Raw genomic sequence first — 16,723 nt, forward strand, 5'->3', positions numbered from 1 at the left:
TTAAAGCAAAGAACCACACAACAACTCGGGCAGTTGAACGTAGAATTACAAACAAAACGGGGGTAAAGGGGGTAGATGCAGATTGACGAGGAAATTACACATACTGCTAACGGAAGAACCCCCAATTTCCCGTCCCGGGCGAATGGCTCCTGGGCAGTCTCATAAACCCAGGGCCCTGGATTTTAGGGCCGTCTGCGCGGAAGTCCAAGTTCAACATCAAGTTGGTGTGGTCGTGCCTTTGCCCCCCCTCCCCCCGTCACCCACCCCTCAGAGTGGGCCATTTGCTGCGGACCCCACTCAACTGCAGCAATTTACTCATTTCATTGACGAGTTTGTGGCTCTGGGGTTTGGGGGGGGGCGGGGGGTGAGGTTCAGTTTGTGAAAGGTGTCATGTGCTCCCAGCTCACCGTGAAGCCGTGTGTCTCTCATTCGCCATTGACCTTAAGGCTGTGAAGCGGTGCCGTGTGTTCCTTTCCTTGTACTTCCCGCCACCGAGGATCAAAAAGGTATTTATGCCCCTTTTATTTGCACATAAATTACCTAAACTCGCTGGTCCAGCTTCCTGCTTTATTAATATAACATTGAGTTAAGTTAGAGACATGCACATTTCCCCTTCTACATTAATGTTCCCTGTGATGCGCCCTTTCGTTAATGTTTGGCATGATTCACTCTCCGATACCGGTGTCCCCAACAGTACCATCATCCCTGTACAGCCGCTTCGAAGGGGGCATTTTTAATGGCTTGCGGGAGTGATGTCAGAACGCAAGAAAGACAACGGAATATCAAAGGAATGCGAAATAATTCTAAAGGTTGACAGCGAAATACATAACCGCCCATGGACTTATTCGAAATTCCTGTTTCTACCATTTTGTGTTTCCTCCAAGTCAAATATATAAAATGGTATGTCTGTGTCTATAGATATGACTTGGAGGAAAGAGAAAATGGTAGAAATCACTATAAACCACTGCACACACTTACGTTCTGCACTTAAGACGAAAGGACCTAACAACAGAGGAAACCTAATTAAAAAGCTAAACCAAAACTTTAAGTGGCCAAGGAACGGGCGGAAAAGCAACCAAACTGAAATCCAGTAGTAAAGCCCTATAATTCGGCAGCTCTTCCAGCGTGCACTTCAAATTAATTGGGGGAAAAGTTCTCAGCTCATTAGTGGTTGATGCGCGTGTCACGTTAACTGTTTTTATTAATCACGTTTCTCCAATAACCCCAAAGTATTCGTCTTATGGACCGGCGACCGTTGCGTTTACGACTGAAAGCCCTACTAATTTATGCCAACGTGGGATTGTTAATTGCAGCTCCGGCTCCATCTCGCCCCCCCCAAACGATTTCTTTAGGCGCCTTTAAGACAGAGGAGCGCCCGTGCACGATGCCCCACAGCCCGGCTCAAGTGACACACAGCAAGCGCACAAAGACACATCACACGTTAAGAAAAAGAGCGCAGCTTCCACCCGGACCCTACGTTGGTTTTATTAAATCCCAAATCACGTGTTTGTGGCAGATTCATCTGCAGGAACTTTCCTTAAACTATGCATACAAATACATATATGGCATGCAGGGACAGCACAAATCCGCTTTTTAAGCAGTGTTTCCGAGACAGTGGAATTGATGATGATAATTATAACACTAATAATAGAAATAATGATAACACCAAATAGAAAACCCTCCAATAATATTCTAGTCTCACCACCTTGACTCCTAATTATCGTATTGCCGCTGCGATCACTACTGAAACCATGAGGGCCATTAATGCTAATTGTTTACAGTGTAAGGGTACACATCCACACACCGGGAGGCGTGCACGCCTTTCCCAGCAGCCCCAACTTTGCCCCGAACCCGCCGCTTACAATAGAAGGCAACATGTTATTTTAAAACGTTTTTTAAACATAATTATGCATCTCTCTTTAACAAAAAAAACTATTGTTTTTTAATGGGGGCGGGCGGACGGGGGGGTCACTCACGCATGCATTGCCACTTCCCACCGGCTCCCAGCCCACCCATTACGGTCCCCACCCTCTAGTTGTATGGCAATTTCTAATTTGATCCAAAAATGTTTTTTTTCCCGAAATGAATACAGTTTTGCGCAATTTCGTAATTCCTGTTTTAACAAGAAATACACATTCGCTTCAATATATGCCGAGCAGAGGACAATCCCTTCCAGATGAACAACAGGAGCGGAACGCAACGCTTAATTTCCCCCAAACCATGCCGACAGGATTGGGACTTCGCCGCCCGCTACCGAACACAACATGAACTCTGCTGCACTTGCTCCAGGAGTTGGCAGCGGGCGCCGGTGGCAGTTGTCTGAATACAAGCCACGAGTTGCTCTGTGAGCGCGAGCAGGTTCGCGTTTTTGAACCGTAACCGCCTCACCCCTCACAGGCAACGCAGCCGCAAATGCAGTGGATTTGGGAACGTGCCTCATTTACAAGCACAAAACAGAGTAGGCCTGTCAGCATTGAGCGTAAGAAGATTTGCGCAGCACCACAAACACAACAAAGGGTCAATTTCAGGCTAAATAAAAAGAAAGACAAAAGGGCGTTTATTGTAGACGTCACAGAACGCGCCATCGTGTTTGATGACTGCCCTGTTCAAAACTGCTCACCTTGTAAATGTATTCTTAACAAAGATTTCTTAAGGTTTTCTGCGAGGGCCCCTTTCATACCCGTGCCCTTTTAACCGTGCGAGTGTTTTTTCTTTTTCTCCACGAGTCCCCAAATAAACGCGTCACGCTACTGCACGCGGGGGAAATGGCGTCCATTTGCTCGGCCGGATTCTGCCGCGCAGGAGCAGGCGGTGACGCAACCGGATTGGACGGACAGGCGTGCAGCTGTGCCCGCGCTCTCGGGGGCTCACGGGCCTGTTCAGAAAGTTGTTTCAGAGGCAGCCCGGCCGTGTTCCGAAGTCCACTATTGTGTTATATTTGAAGCAAAAGGCTTCCTGTGATGTTGACACTGGTGACATTTCGAGTGGAGGGAAGCAAGAGAGAGCATCACAGGGCCCTGTTTATGTCAGGTCACAACATCAGAGAAGCACGAGGCGTTCAACATTGTGGCTTTTGGTGGATAGCAGCATCCTGAATCTTATTGACCTATGGCCCTTGGAATGGGCATTTATGGCAGGATGGGATTACACCAGAATAATTCAAAATCCAAATAACCGAACAAAATCAAGATGGCACGTTGCTGTTTTATTAGCAATTATCTGAAACAGGGAGGTTACAACGAACATCAACCGACGTACGCTCATTCTCTCAGCCATCTACAAAAAAAAATACAATTATAAACTTCTTTTTGCGTCAGTGACGTCATGCTATGTGGCTATAGTGAAAAACCTATCAAGGGTTGGGATTGGTTAAGGGACTCATCTGGATATACAATCATACAGGAGCTAGGTTTGTTATTGGCTGTCCGATATCAGGTGGACAATTTAGGTGTACTTCTTCATACGTATCATTTACGAGAACTCGGTTTCACAGTGTTTTATTGGTTTTTTAAACTATAAGGTCCTTCATTATACAGACTAATACAATTGGTTTGGCATGCTTGTGCCATGTCTGAAACATTAGGTTCAATTAGCACAACGTAAGCCAAGACCCAGGTGCAAGCAGATAGAACATAAGGCTACGACCCAATTAGCCCAGCATCTCTCATCACCCATGCCTTCTGCCATGAAATCTTCTTTGTACTTGGCCTTGCAGTTTAATCTCACCCTGGGAATGCAAAGGGAGTGAGGGCATTCACTATCATATCTGGAACTCCAGGTTCAAGCCCTATTTCTATCCTTGACTCACGTTACAAGAGACCACGATTCTGCTCCTTCTGCAAGCTTTTGTCACAACCCTCGCCCAAAACCCCCTCTGGCAAACCCATTGGCCAGGTGGAGTCAGGACTCGGGCCTCTAGAGCCTGGCATCCTCTTCAAAAGCCCTCATGGGGCCAGTCCTGGCGCCTATGGCGCCAGGCTCATACACCATGAACAACAATGTGCTTGGGAACTACTTTATTGTATTGTCAGCCAACATGGAGGCATCCACATAGCTTGGTTCCCTAAGAACCAAGCTATGCAGTCTAGTGTTTTGGGTGTGGCAGGCCTTGAACTACTTTCCCTGGTACTACTTTACCTGTGCTATATAAACCACACCCTCACTGCAGAACATGCTTCGTGTTACTTTGCAGCTTGCAACGTGACGCTCACCGTGTCCAGCTATTCCCTCGAACCTCGGAGAAGCAGAACCTGCAAGGAGACAAAAGGAACATCATTAGCAGCAGCATTTTACCTGCAGTCTTCATCTTTAAACACTTGCAGCTACTGAGAACAGCTTCCTCGAATCTGCACGCCTCCCGGACAGAACGACCTGAAAGAGGAAGATAGAGGCAACATTAAAGAAAGCTGTAGAGACATTTACAAATTACGAACTGCTCAAAAGGCTTACCTGGCTGGTCGCCTCTCGACTGGCACCACTCCGGACATTCCACTTGCGCTGAAGAACACCACGACCTACAAGGAAGGAAAACACAGGTTAGCAAAGGCAAGACTTCGCAGCGCTGCGCATAGCGCTGCCTTACCGCATCATAGCGCTCTTAATGCGCCATCATTTACCAGTGGGGCTCAACTAAGCCAGTTCTCCGCACTGAAGCTCTGCATATCTAAGGCAGAAAAAAGAGACTTTTTAAACAAAGAAAGACATGCAGGATAGCAACAAAACTAAAGAACAGCAATAAGACCTACCTGAACAATATAAAACGGGCCGGCGTCAGTGAAGTAACTGGACCGCACTCGCCCATGAAAGACAACGCGCCCCTGCAAAGAAGGCAGGACGGAGAGCACTCCTAATTCTACCACAAGGTGAGGAGAGGGCGCCAGAGGGACTGAAAGCATACGGGGTGGAGGGAGGATACTTACCCCAGTCGCTCAGTCTTGAACACAGTCCTCCTGTATTTTCAGGCAGAACCTTCCCCGCAGACCACATCAGGGCAAAGCTGACAAGCATACCAACCTGTAACCCGGCTGGGTGGAGTCCCTGTGGATACCAGGTGAACGTAACAGAACACAAAGTCTACCATAACAAATCCACCTGGGCGCCATGGAGACATCAGAAATGGACCAATTTCGTACTGAGGTTCATTCTGCCCAACAAGAGACTAATGCCCTCCGGAGAGACCTAATAGTGACCATAGAACGCACTGAAGAGATTAGCAGGCAATACATGCAATCACAGGCAGGACAGACGTCTCTACCTGGAAGCAATCCAACGATGCAAAACCCCGCCATACCACCCACTCCAGTACAGATCACGTTACCTGAAACAGTGCCCCTGGCACCACCAGACAGGTTCTCAGGTGACCCACGGAAGTATGTGGCATTCATCAATCAGTGCCGCCTTCATTTTCTTTGTAGGCCTGTATCATTTCCAAACGACCAAGCTCGGGTAGCTTTTGTTTTATCATACCTGAGTGGTAGTGCAGCAGATTGGTCAGTGCCGTTGGTAACCCATGACGATCCTCTATTACATGACTTTGGGGGTTCCAGAGTGAAATGGAAAAACTTTTTGCTCGCCATACCCAGGAACAAGCAGTAGACAAAGAACTCTTGTCACTCCGACAAGGGAATCAGGACTTGTTAACGTACATTACTACCTTCAACAGACTTGTTTCCCAAGCTAGGTGGCCAGAAAACAAAAGAACCACGTTATTCCATCGAGGCTTACGAGGCGAATTAAAGGACGTCTTAGGCCAGGTGCTTGATCCACCCAGAGACTGTGCAGAATTCATAAATCTGGTCGTGCAGCTAGACCACCAGTTGCAGGACCGAAAGGCAGACCGGTCTAAGACGGACCCTCGGACCGTGTATGTTCGACCATGGGAAAACACACCCCGTGTACCTGAAAATGCTGTAGAACCCATGCAGATTGGAGGGATACAGCCTCCATTAACAAAACAAGAGCGGGACAAAAGAAGACAACAGCTTTGTTTGTATTGTGGGACCTAGGACATTTCCTGAAGGACTGTCCAGTAAAACCCCCAAGAAGAACAGTCGGGGCCACAGAGAAGGTTGAAGCTAAGGAATCGGGAAACTACCAAGCTTGACAAACGTAGAGGTCAGTTTGTCGAGTGAGAAGAAAGAGTTGCTGACCTCACACTTTGCAATACCAGTGATCTTAATTAACCACCAACAGTCGTCAAGAATGCATGTCGTTGAAGCATACATCGATAGCGGAGCAGTTGGAAATTATATTGATCAAGAACTGGCAGCAGAGATGGGGCTTCCTTTGTTTTCTAAACCACCTATGGACAAGGTAACCACCGTGGATGGGACAGAAATCGCTTCCGGACCAGTAACCCAGTGCACAGGTATGGTAACCTTGCTGTGCCAGGATGGACATCGGGAGTCTATTTCATTCGATCTCATCAAGGCACCTCAGTTCAGGCTAATACTACGGATGCCATGGTTGGTTGCTCACAACCCTTTGATAGACTGGCAGGCATGAAAACTAACCTTCCCTTGTGACTGCTCCCCTGCCTGCTATTACCAAGAGGAGAAACCCGATGTCTGTATCCCCATGACTCACGGAGCGACAGTATCAACCCTGGGAGCAACTAATACCTTGCCAAGTGAATACCATGATTTCCAGGATGTTTTCCGAAAGGCCCAAGCCAATGCATTGCCACCCCACAGGCCCTTTGACTGTCAGATCTACCTTGTTCCTGGTGCACAAATCCCTTGCGCCAGGATCTACGCTCTCACAGAACCAGGAAACCTTCATTTGAAATCCTGTTTAGACCACTACCTTGCAAACGGATTTATCTGTCCTTCGAAGTCCCCTGCAGCCAGTTCTTTGTTCTTCGTACCGAAAAAGGAAGGAGACTTGAGAACCTGTATTGACTACCGCGCATTGAACCAGATCACCATGAGGAACCGCTACCCCTTGCCACTTATCCCTGAGATGCTAGACCAAGTTAAAGATGCCCAGATTTATACCAAATTGGATCTTCGAGGAGCGTACCACCTGGTCCGAGTCAGAAAAGGAGATGAATGGAAAACCGCCTTCCGTACTAAGTACGGCTTGTTTGAATATCAAGTCATGCCCTTCGGGTTATGCAACGCTCCTGCGGCATTCCAATATTTCATGAATGACGTCTTAAGGGAGTTAATTGATGTGTGCGCCTTAGTGTACATAGACGACATCTTAGTATACTCAGCCTCGGAACAAGATCATGTCAGGCACTTTCGTTCAGTCCTCACCAAGCTCCATCAACATCGCTTCTTTGCAAAGCTTGAAAAATGCTTTTTTTCATATCACACAAGTAGAATTTCTTAGTTTTATCCTTACTCCAGGAGGCATCAGAATGGACGTGCACAAGGTAGATGCCATTCTGAAATGGCCTTCACTGACATCTCTGAAAGGGGTACAAAGCATGCTGGTCTTTGCGAACTTCTACCGCCGGTTCATCCTAGACTTCTCTCAGGTTGTGCACCTAATCACAGTACTATTACGAAAAAACAATAAAAAGTTTGCTTGGACCGAAGAAGCAGAAGAAGCCTTTCAGGAACTTAAACAAAGGTTTACCTCTGCTCCAATCCTGCGACATCCTCGTCCAGACCTCCCTTATGTCTTTGAAACTGATGCGTCCAGTCTCTCAATGGGGGCTGTCCTTTCACAGAGAGACCCGGAAACTGCCCAGCTACATCCTGTGGCCTTCTGGTCGAAAAAGTTCTCACCTCCAGAGATTAATTATGCCATCACAGACAAGGAACTCCTGGCTATCAAATCCGCCTTTAAAGCCCGGAGGCACTACCTTCTGGGGGCCAGACACACCATTACAGTCATCACAGACCACCGAAACTGCAATATCTCAAAACAGCCACGGCCCAGTCCTTGCGCCAATTACGGTGGGCCCTTTTCTTCGCTGAATATGATTATGTAATCACATTTCGACCAGGAGTCAGAAACGGAAAGGCGGATGCCTTATCTCGCATGGGCATGGATGAAATAGTATATACAACTCCAGACCCAGTACCTATTATACCTGAAGACAAACTCTTGGGTATCACGACAGCCTTAACACAAGCAGAACTATGAAAAGAAATCCAACGGACAATGAATCCTGATGCCTACCTCGCATGGCAAACTCAAGGAGAACAATATACCATCAAGGACCACCTACCCTTTTTTAGGGATCACCTATATGTACCCAAGAAGGAATTACAACAGCATATTATTTCAAACTATCATGATTCATTGATCAAAGGGCATCCTGGGATCGCCAAAACCCTAGCTAAGGTGAAAAAGAACTTTTGGTGGCCTACCTTGCGTAAGGACATCATTCAGTATATTCAGTCCTGCGGTGTCTTCACACAAAATAAATCACAGAAACAAAAACCATCTGGTCTCCTACAACCATTGGACATTCCGCCAGTTCCATGGCACACTCTTTCCCTTGACTTCATCACTGATCTACCTCCAAGCCAAGGGTTCAACACCATCCTTGTAGTTGTGGACTTATTCTCGAAGATGGCCCATTTTATTCCTCTCAAAGGCCTCCCAGATGCAGCCACTTTAGCAAAAGTGTTCCTGGAGGGCGTGGTTAAGCTACATGGCTTCCCTTCAGTTCTGGTCACTGATCGAGGCGGCCAGTTTGTTTCAAACTTCTGGAAAAAATGCTGTGCAATGGCGCAGATCGACTTTTGGCTATCTACCAGTCGCCATCCCTAAACGGACGGCCAAACTGAGAGAACCAAATAGACACTCAAGCAATATTTACGGTGCATGCTGCACCAAGAACAAAGGAATTGGAAAGACCTACTATGGATAGCCGAATATGCATATAACAATTCTTTGCATTCAAGCACGGGACAAACGCCCTTCTATACCCTTCATGGCAGACATCCACGTACCTCTGAACTAGACCTACCAGCCAGCTTGGAAATGCCAGCGGTAAAGACTCTACACACAACCATTACTCACACTTTCAAAAGGGCAAAGGAACACCTTATTCATGCCAAAGAAAAACAAAAGAGATTCGCCGACCAACACCGGAAAAAGGCCCCTGATTATCAAGTAGGAGACAAAGTTTGGTTAGCCGCTAAATTCGTACCCATCAAGGGAACCCGGACCTTTCATTCCAGATTATTAGGACCCTATACCATTAAGACAATTATCAACCCAGCAGCCGTGAAACTGGATTTACCACCTAATCTACACATCCACCCGGTATTCCATGTGTCTCTCCTGAAACCAATGCAACCCGGCACACGGATTGGGACACCATCTAAGCCCATACTTGTTGACGGAGAACCAGAATTTGAAGTCAAATATATCTTGGACTCTAAATACTCTATGACCAAGCTATATTATCTCATCGATTGGAAAGGATTTGGACCACAAGATAGATCCAGGGAGCCCAGTGAGAATATCCACAGACCACGTCTAATCAGGAAATTCCATCAGAACTTCCTAACCAAACCTGTGCCAGACAGAAGGAACACCATGGGAGGGGCCTTAGGGGGGAGTGCTGTCACGACCCTCGCCCAAAACCCCCTCTGGCAAACCCATTGGCCAGGTGGAGTCAGGACTCGGGCCTCTAGAGCCTGGCATCCTCTTCAAAAGCCCTCATTGGGCCAGTCCTGGTGCCTGCGGCGCCAGGCTCATACACCATGAACAACAATGTGCTTGGGAACTACTTTATTGTATTGTCAGCCAACATGGAGGCATCCACATAGCTTGGTTCCCTAAGAAAAAGCTATGCGGTCTAGTGTTTTGGGTGTGGCAGGCCTGTAACTACCTTCCCTGGTACTACTTTACCTGGGCTATATAAACCACACCCTGACTGCAGAACATGCTTCGTGTTACTTTGCAGCTTGCAACATGACGCTCACCGTGTCCAGCTATTCCCTCGAACCTCGGAGAAGCAGAACCTGCAAGGAGACAAAAGGAACATCATTAGCAGCAGCATCTTACCTGCAGTCTTCATCTTTAAACACTCGCAGCTACTGAGAACAGCTTCCTCGAATCTGCACGCCTCCCGGACAGAACGCCCTGAAAGAGGAAGATAGAGGCAACATTAAAGAAAGCTGGAGAGACATTTACAAATTACGAAAGGCTTACCTGGCTGGTCGCCTCTTGGCTGGCACCACTCCGGACATTCCACTCGCGCTGAAGAACACCTCAACCTACAAGGAAGGAAAACACAGGTTAGCAAAGGCAAGACTTCGCAGCGCTGCGCATAGCGCTTACTTACCGCATCATATCGCTCTTAATGCGCCATCATTTACCAGCGGGGCTCAACCAAACCAGTTCACCGCGCTGAAGCTCCGCATACCTAAGGCAGAAAAAAGAGACATTTTAAACAAAAAAAGGCATGCAGGATAGCAACAAAACTAAAGAACAGCAATAAGACCTACCTGAACAATATCAAACGAGCTGGCATCAGTGAAGTAACTGGTCTGCACTCGCCCATTAAGACAACGCGCCCCTGCAAAGAAGGCAGGACGGAGAGCACTCCTAATTCTACCACAAGGTGAGGAGAGGGCGCCAGAGGGACTGAAAGCATACGGGGGTGGAGGGAGGATACTTACCCCAGTCGGTCAGTCTTGAACACAGTCCTCCTGTATTTTCAGGCAGAACCTTCCCCGCAGACCACATCAGGGCAAAGCTGAGAAGCATACCAGCGAGTAACCCGGCTGGGTGGCGTCCCTGTGGATACCAGGTGAGCATAACCGGTTTTCAATGTTTTAAATGAATTAAGACACGGCACCCTTTGTGTTCTTTCTTGCACCTTATTGTGAGAGGATTCATCCTCCGCACACACCCTCTCCTTCAGCTGACCTCGCCATCTCAATTCTTGACTTCAGGCCAGATAGCCTCCCAACGCAGCTCCAATAACCGGCTATTCTACTGCGACACAGCCTTTCATTCTTTCTTCATGGTTCTTTGCCTTATTATTTCATGATACCAATGTTCAGTGACTGTACAATGGCGGCTCCCTCTGCATTCTATTTACTACTTATGGCTAGCCTATACGATGACTTGATCTATCTTGCGTTTCAGCATCTGTACATTCTTCATGCTTCTGATTTCTGCAGAGCTTTTTACTGTGTAAAATTCTTCTTTTACATTGAAAGTTCACCTGATTCTTTACTTCGTCCTCTCTTCTCTAGGATCCATACATCATCTTCATTCAGTATCTCGGGACGTCGTGCACACTTTTTTATGATATCATCAGTTCATTTTCTTAGTTCTTCCTCATATTCCTTCAGGGAGCTCCTCCTGTAAGCTGTCAGCAACTCAAGGGTACATTCAGCATGGTCGTCTTAATGGATACCGTCTCCAATATACTCGTATCATTGGTACAGTAGCTGAGGTTTGACAGAGCATGGTCTCATGACTCCAATCCAGGGAAATTAGGGGGGTAGGATCTCCTGCGGATATGAATGTCTGCTCCTCAACATTCCCCCCCTCTGGTCAAGTCCTCAACCACCACTTCAGGTTTTCCTGCTTCTTTGAATCTTCTATTGAAAGGTTTCTTGGGTATCCTATATTCATCACCCCCCTCATGGTGCCCGCATTGTTAATGTGTTTGTCCACACTCCAGGTTATATAACTACCTTCTTCACTTGGACCACAGAAGATCCAATGTCCCATGTAATTCTTAGAGTCGCTCAGATACAGGAACTTTTTTCCCTCAGGTGCCACAATATTGGCTTTTATGCAGTCTTCGATGGAACTTTCAGTCTGAGTGTTGTCTTCTGTTTCACCCTTTACACCAATCATGATCTTTATAATATCTGTTCTACTATGTAACTAATGTCACAACATGCTTCAAGTGAATATTATGTAACAGCACCTCGATGCCTCCGGGCCTCCGGGCCGCCGGGCGCTTTATAAATCCAAATAAATTGCTACTGCTTTATTTGCTGTTTTTTTACCTTGTCCAATTATTAGCCTTACAACACAGAATCTGAACATTATCATCAACAAAATTGCTCCAAGGAACTTGAATATGCTCTCCATCCAATTGGGAATTCCCGAAAACAGGTATGAGAACCAATCGTCACCTCCAATAGCCTCTGTCTCCTCCTCCATTTTTTGTGTGCAATTCTGTCAACATGGTTATAGCATCCGTCAAAGTCCTGTTCTCACCGTCATGAGATGGTGTGAATGTATAGCAAGAAGTCCCGACCTTGGCGCAAACACCTCCTTCCATTGCTGCAATCATGTCAAGGACATACCTGTTCTGGAGGGTCATTAAACTTATGGCCCTCAATTCTTCTTGTATGGTGTTAAATCCTTTTATAGTGGCATTGATTATAACAGCTCCCACCTGGTAATCTGCAGCCATTTGGCATTCACTGCTATTTGGAGTCCAGACATGAATATAGATGTCATTATCATAGCAGTCTTGCTGAACAACTTGTGTTAATCAGGAATGTCTTCATAAGCCTTTATTGATTTTGATGAGAAATAATTCTCTCTCTTCATCCACTGGAGTGCAAGGGACCTTCTTTTTATCAAGTGCTCATCCACTTTGGGAAATCACCCAATATTCAGGTCATTCTGGGGAATCACCAAGGCTGGAACATCGATGAGTATAATGGAACACACTCCTCCCCAGTTCCTGGGCAACTTCATATATGCTCTGGATCCACGGGCCCAATATCGATCCATTAGGACAGCAGTCCCTCTCTTCTTTCCTGGAATTTCAATTATGTTCTTGCACCCTTTATTTTCTCCAACTTTAACTTTACCATTGCATCGAAAGCACATCGCATTCCTCAATGACACTACAGCCATTGGTCCTGATTCATCATCCACCCATGTCAGCAGATTAGAGTTCTTGGCCCGTGACTTTAGGCATCCAACATTCACCTTCTGTACCTCGTACACTGATTCCTTCCTTAGTAGATGAGCTGCACAGGACATCATCCCATCTTCACATCCACAGTCGTAATCACTCATCCATAGGTCAACAGCTGTGAGCGCTTCCAGCATCCAGGCATGCCAGTTCTTTCAGTTTTATCAGAACAATTCATCCTCTTAATTTCTTCAACTATTGCTTTATCTTGTCCCATGAACAGATACACAAGCATTTTGTCTGTCCATCCAAGCACCTTTTCCATTTTTTGTTGTCTTGATATAATCATCCTGGTCTGGGAAGGACTGCCTTGATTGCCATCGCAAGGTTGCCCAGCTCCCTTGGAACTGTCCTCTGGTAGTACATGCTGTTAGATGGATAAGGCACTTTGCATCATGCGACAACGTCTCTTTTGAAATGAATGTTCTTACTGTACTCATGGCATAGGTGATGAGAGAGCAGATATAGCAACTCTCATCAGATGCTCTCTCCCCAACCTTTTTCTTGTGTTGGTACCACATATTATTCACCAAGTGATCCGAATTATCAAGATGGGTATTTATCCCCTTGTTATCTTCTTCTGCATCCCTCTTATGTTGTCTGACATGCCCAAACAGGTCAAAGAAATTATCATTTGTACTTATACTAGGAAAGATCACACGTATCGTGTTTTCAATTAAAACACTAGAAGGATAACATCTTCGAAATGTAAGGAACAGAAAGAAGAAGAGAAAACACATGCATATGTATATCTGGCATAAGAGTCTAGAAAAACATTTTGTGTGCCACACCATTTCTCTATGAATTGCTAGTCTCCCTGCAACTGCATTTTCTTCCTCCTGAATCATGTTTAATACAATATTTTCAATCACATTCACAGTTGCACAATCTGCTCAATTATTGCAATTAAAAGCCTTCTTATGACTGAGCTATTCTTTGGATCATGGAGAAAAGTTAGAACATCAAGATCTTTTCTGACAAGGGTAGGGTAGGACTGGAATATAAACACAAAAACTTCTACCATAATCCTATGGGTGTCACTATCAACGGGTGGCATGTGTTTATTCTCAAAATAGATGTGCTCCCAAAAATGAATCTGGGTATTGAGCTCTCATCCAATTTCTAATAATGAATTGGCACTTGGGCATAACGTCAATATATTTTTACTTTTTCAAAGAATCTCTAAAAAAGTAAGTTTTATGCTCTGGAATTCTCTGCAAGTCCATGCACTTCCTGCAACATTTTTTAAGGAGTGTCCATTGAATTCCAGTCCAAAATACATTTTCTAGTCGCACACTGTATTATCGTCCTCCTTCCTGGTCACCTTATGACCCATGAACTAGTAACAGAGCACCAAATGAGGGCGCCTCTTTCGCACCTATCTAGAGTCACGAGTGTAGCGCAGACTCTTGGTGATGAGATGCATGATTATTTGACATGTATGACTACCAGTGTTCTTTCATTTCAGATTAAGTCAAGCATCGGAGGGAGGGCTCAAGAAACACGGCGGAGGACAGTTCAGTAACCATTCCAAGTGAATTATTACCATCACCGAAGTTATATGTTGGTGACCAAGTGCTTATTAAAAATGTTACCCGTAGGTGGCATGAGCCAAGATTTAACAGACCTTTTTGTGTAGAAGTAGTTTTGCCTTCTGACACACGATGCAATTCACAATGAAGTGTGCAACGTGTTCCAATAAATTGGGAACAAACCAGTCCTCTGCGATGGTGGCAGCAAGACTTTCTCTGGTTATATGTGCTGGGTAATGCAGCTGCTGAAGTGCAACTTTCAGTAATGCCGCTGGCATCACTGGCTTTCCAGTGCTTTCCTGTCTCCATAATGCTTACGTGGGGGATAATGAACACCTGCTATGTTTTCATAGTTCCTGCTCTTCTTGTGGGGCTCTACCCTATATCTATATAAGTTGCATAATTGACATCATATAAAATCCCTCTCGCACCAGCATGCTTCTACTTAATATTTGTTTAACATTTTCAGTTTTGAAACTCAAAATTTCGGAGGAATACACAACCCTTTTTGCTTCTACATCTGTGGCTTCCTTTCCGCAAGAGATAAAGTATGTTCGTTTAGTATGTGCTGCATATTTTACGACCACTATGGTTACTGGGAGTTGTAGTGCCTTAATGAGCCTGTCCAATAGAGATGCATGTTGCACTAGAGTGGCGTCTGCACAGAGATAACCCCTCCTTTTCCAATGTGACAGCCCTACATGTACGATTGACATCACATAGGCGGAGTCACTGTATGATATGATGATATGATAGGTTATTTATAACGCGCTTAATACCCAGAGGTTTCTAAGTGCGGACCTTGGGATCGAACCTATGTTGCTCCGTGTCGTCTTGCTTCCAAGGCGAGTACGTTGCCACTGAGCTATCCTCCCGAGACTGTACACTGTCACTTCCTGATCCTTGTGTTTCTCGAGCGCAACAATAAGCGATACCAAATCTGTTGCCTGTGCTGCAAAATGGTCAGCACGTCTCTAAGGTGTGTTAGTCTCTGCACTGGTTGATAGGTACAGCTCAAGTCAAGTTTGTATGATCCACTGAGCTCTGAGTGGGAAAGGTTGCCAGGACATTCAGGAGAAGCTACAGAGCTATACTCCAGGCCGTCCCCTTAGATCCACTAATGCAGCACTTCTTTATGTTCCTAAATATCAAAATGAGTGAATCGGTGGCAGGGCCTTATTCATTTCAGGGCCTAGGGTTTGGAATTCGCTGGCACTTCAGCTGCAGCACACTGTGGATTTTGCACTTTTCAAGCAAAATTATAAAACCTTCCTATTCAAGTAATTCTCGTCTCTCATCTCTCTGGTATCTCAAATCCGCCATGATGCCTTCTGTGACAGTGCACAATAGAAGTACTTGACTGATTGATTGAACATGGCTGGGTTCACTATTTTACACCGTACAATCTTAATTGCTGGATTAGAAATCATCACTTCACAAGCTATAGCTCTTTGTGTTGTTAGTGGGTTTCTCTAAAATGGCAAATAGGGCGTGCTCCCCATAGAGCGTCATAGCAGAGCCCATGGTAATACTTGTGGACTTCTCAATTGCAAATGCGGCAGCAGCCAAAGATTGGTCACATGGAAAATGTCCTCTCATGACTGGATCTAAAATCCCACTGTAATACGCCAAAGGTTTGTACCCTGTTGTTCTTTGTGTAAGTGCTGCTGTCATTACTAACCCATTAGTGCACGAAAGTCTTCACTATAATTGGGGATTCCCAAAACCAGAGCTGTATAAATTGCCCTTTTTAATTCCTCAAATCCTTCCTCCATTTCTTCAGTCCATTCTATCTTTTCCTTACCAACTTGTGCTTCCTTAAGTGCTTGCAGCAGCGGTTTTGTGTATGTGCTGTAATCGAACAGCCAGGTCCTACAATAATTGCATATGCCCAGATATTGCTGCATTTGCCTCACTGTATTTGGCTTTGGGGTCTTCATGATAGCCTCAGCTCTCTCAGGTGTCACTTTCTTTCCTTCATGTGAAATTAACTGACCAATGTACAACACCTCTTCCTGGCAATACTGTCATTTCTCCTTTGTATCCTTTGTTTGCCAATATAGTCATTAGCTGAACAGAGTCCTGCCTACATTCATCCTCTGTTTCACTACAGATTAATAGGTCATCTACGGACTGAAGTATCACACCCTTGAGCTCAATATACCTAAATCCATCTGTAGGACCCTATTAAAGATTGACAGGTACGCACAATACCCTTGAGGTAAATGAGTATGTTTTAGTCTCTTTTGTCAGAACGTAAAGGAAGTAAGGTCTTGTGAGTTTTTGTGCAATTGGATCCAGTAAGACGCATTTTTCAAAGCGA

General features: G+C 45.6%; 1 long non-coding RNA gene across 3 annotated transcripts in view; it reads left to right on the forward strand.

The window, feature by feature from the left end:
- Positions 1–337: 337 nt before the first annotated feature.
- Positions 338–16,723, forward strand: part of LOC138582200 (uncharacterized) — a 402,442-nt gene continuing 386,056 nt past the window's right edge. The window contains exon 1 of one of the 3 annotated variants that reach the window (XR_011304974.1): positions 338–506. This is a non-coding gene — a long non-coding RNA (uncharacterized lncRNA). The remainder of the gene's footprint in view (positions 507–16,723) is intronic. The other 2 variants (XR_011304976.1, XR_011304975.1) reach the window with 2 other exon arrangements.

This window comes from Ambystoma mexicanum, chromosome 3q (assembly GCF_040938575.1).
Source record: "Ambystoma mexicanum isolate Mex_15411 chromosome 3q, UKY_AmexF1_1, whole genome shotgun sequence".
Taxonomy (NCBI): domain Eukaryota; kingdom Metazoa; phylum Chordata; class Amphibia; order Caudata; family Ambystomatidae; genus Ambystoma; species Ambystoma mexicanum.